The sequence below is a fragment of the Sturnira hondurensis genome, unplaced genomic scaffold (genome assembly GCF_014824575.4).
Source record: "Sturnira hondurensis isolate 20B ecotype Veracruz unplaced genomic scaffold, ASM1482457v3 Scaffold0004633, whole genome shotgun sequence".
NCBI classification, from domain to species: domain Eukaryota; kingdom Metazoa; phylum Chordata; class Mammalia; order Chiroptera; family Phyllostomidae; genus Sturnira; species Sturnira hondurensis.
In genome coordinates this window covers 2,824-6,054 of record NW_028077264.1, presented here as the reverse complement: position 1 = coordinate 6,054, position 3,231 = coordinate 2,824, and the positions used below count along the sequence as shown (strand labels likewise).

The 3,231-nt window shown below is 55.6% G+C and overlaps 1 pseudogene; it reads right to left on the bottom strand.

The window, feature by feature from the left end:
* Positions 1 to 1,664: 1,664 nt before the first annotated feature.
* On the bottom strand, positions 1,665 to 2,726 carry LOC118986891 (COP9 signalosome complex subunit 4-like; annotated as a pseudogene).
* Between the last annotated feature and the right edge of the window lie 505 nt (positions 2,727 to 3,231).

Here is a 3,231-nt window from a genome sequence, read left to right as displayed (position 1 = left end):
GTCAGTCTCCAGGAGGTGGGATCGGAGCCCGCGGGGCTGAGAAACGGGGAGCCTGGGTCTGTGCGGCTCACAGGGGCCAGAAGCAAACGTCCCACACGGAGCCGCGCAGGTAAGCGCCCCGCACAGGAGAGAGGGAGTAACTCACGTGTGCGGTTAGAGTCTCAGACAGGGCGGGTGAGTGCGGGGTGTCGGCGGGGCTGCGGGGAAGGACGGCTGCGGGACCGATCCCGGAAACGGGACATTTGTGTACAAACGTGCTTGAATGCATGCACACAAACACACCGCCGTTACTTGGAACATATCCATAAAACGAAGAAGAATGAGCATTTCTACGTTCACTTGCTCCTTTGTCTATTTAATTTTCCTGAACCTTCATCTGAGCGTGGTTTTTCTTCCACTGATTTTAGAGACAGGAAGGGAGAGAGAGAAACTTCCACGTGAGAGATCAGTTGCCTCCTACACGCGTCCCAACCAGGACGCGAACCCGCAACCTTGGCCCGTCAGGATGATGCTCTAACCAACCTGAGCTGCCTGGCCAGGGAGATACATGCTCATAGTAGGCAGTGACCGTGAACTCTAAGGGGAGGGGGTCGTGCAGGGCTGTCCCGGGTGTGTCCCCCGCCACACACTCACAGACTCAGTACCTGGTATTGAACTCCCGCTGTGGGTCAACTGCATTGTTGACCTCGACAGACATGGCCCTGAATCCATGGACCCGGCTCTGGTGGGGAGTCGGAAGGTAAAAGTAAATAGAATAAATACACAATAGGGGGTCCCTGGTTCAGGTGCATGTTCTCCGGGTAAAGCCATTGCCATGGAGAACAAGTGTCTTCTCTCAGGAGAAGAGCGAGAGCGCGCCCCCTGGTGGTCGTGTAGGAAGTTCGCTGGTATCCGCACCACATTGGCCTCCTACTAGCTCCAGGACACTGGGCAGCTGCGTCCATGTCTTTTCAGGACAGGGTCCCAGGACCCCAGGGCAGGAGGCCCTGAAAACCATCTTCCTTTGCAGGTGGGGGTTGGGGCCGGGGCCTCTGTCATTCTCTCCTTCCATGGGGTCCCTCACTCTTGCTTGGGCACAGACAGAGGCCGACACACGTGGTCCTCACCACAGGGCCCTGGCCAGTGCTTCCTCTCTCTCCCATGTTCCCCCGTGCACGACGGGGCGGTCCCCTCGTCTGGGGAGGTGAGTTCCTTCGGTGAGACTTTGTACCCGTAACCATGGTGACGCCGAGACCAGCTGCTCTTTAGCGCGGTTACCAATGGGGGTGAGAACTTGGTCTGCACCGCGAGTATTGAGGTCTGGGAACCGGGGACCCTGCACCCCGCGTGTGCACCCCGCCCGCCACCGTTTTCGGGCCCGCTTGCTGGAGGGAAGGAGAGAGGGAGAGAAATACCAATGCAATCAATGTATGGTTGTCTCTCATATGTCCCCTGCTGGCCTGCAACCCAGGCAGGGGCCCTGACTGGGAATCGAACCGACATCGTGTGGTTCGCAGACCGGCGCTCAATCCACTGAGCTACACCAGCCAGGTGTTGGTGTCTTAATGACTATCTCTGCACCCGTGAGCGTCGCTGATCCACAGAACAGGGAAAACGACACCAACAGCAAAGGGAAGTGTTCAGTTTCACCCTTGAAATCCAGTGCAGGCACTGCCACCTTGTGGTCATATTGTGGTGTTACATCCACTACAGATGCTAGAACCATCCGCTGTGGTTGCTTTCCCTGCAGCATCAGCGAGGCAGCAAATGCTTGAAGCCAATTTCCTCTGATGGCCCCACCCAGGGACCTTTTCTCTCAAATCCCATAAGCAGCAGGTTGCTGGCCCCTTTCACCCCGAAAAAGGGTAGCTGGCATTCAAGAACGCTGTTGTCCTGCTGATGTGAAGATGTTTCAGCGCCAAGCAGCTTTTAAAGCCTCTAGTCTCCTGCTTTCGTGGCCTGCTGCCTTGTAAGAGAGCTCACTGCCCCTTTGTGCAGCTTCAGTGAGTTTCCTTCTAAAACCAAGGACACGTGCGGAGCATGCCTGCCATGGATCCGTCGCTCTGCTCTGATTGATTTGCTCTGAAGCCATGAGGCTGCATTTATGGAAGCCCCTGCCTGGACTGGACCACCGCCCAGCACACCTAGCTTAGCCGTCTGCAGGGGCATCTCCAGGTCTCAGTGCGCACTGTACGGTTTTCGTCCCGTTGGCAAAGGAATAATCGCCAGCACTCAGGCTGCCTTTCTCCAGCCTTCCTCCCTCTCATACCGGGGTGCCCGATGCTGTCTCTCAGAAGCAGCCTGCTCCTCGCATGACAGGACCCCTTGCTGGGTCCCTTCCAAGGTGAAATGACGGTTCCTTTGGCTGGGCCATCAGGCAAGTTGGGGAGGTGAGTGCAGCGATCTGTCAGCAACCGTGAGAGATCCGGAGGCTGACATTCTCGTTTACCTCGGCTTCCACAGACGCCTCCAGGCTTCTAGCTGTTCTGCTCCAGGTAACTGAATGCCCTTTTCAGGATCGGACTACACTCACCTGCGGACCTTTGTGAGGGCTGCTGGAGGCATGAGCTGAGCCACATCCTGTCACATGGCGGCCGCCATCTTTCTTCCCCACACTCGGGTTTTGACATACGTTTTGCCATCTTGTGGTCATGTCCTGTGTCACGTTCATTGTCCTCAGGGTCTGGCCCAGCGTCTCCACGGTGCTTCACCTGCACAGACACCACCAGAGGCTGCAGCACATTCATACCCCAGAAATCTCCATAAATGCCCTCCAGTGACCAGAGCCACTCACACCAACCTCATGCTGGTGGACACCTGTGTCAGCTCCTACGTGCTCAATTCCACTTTCACCTTTTACGTCACTGTGTGGGAGGGCCCTCATCTCTGTTGGGTGCAGACCTCCCCTACTTGGCTTCCTGTTCTCCTGCTCTTTGCCCCTCACTGCGGATGCTCAGGGAGCCTAGGGCTCCTGGGGTCATGGGCTGTTGGAAGTGACTCTTGACAATCTAATCTGTGGGGGTCACTGTTTATAATATTCCTAATTACACTGTTTATTAATCCTTCACTGAACGCCAATGTTGTACATAAAATCCACAGTGAAGTTTATTTTTAAATTAAAATATAACCGACACCCAACCTCATGTAAGTGTAAGGTGCCCAGAGTGTTTATTTGATGCACTTACATCACTCACGCGCCCCTAACGGTGGTGACCCACCTGGGACCCGTGTGGTTGTGCGATGTTGTGGTTG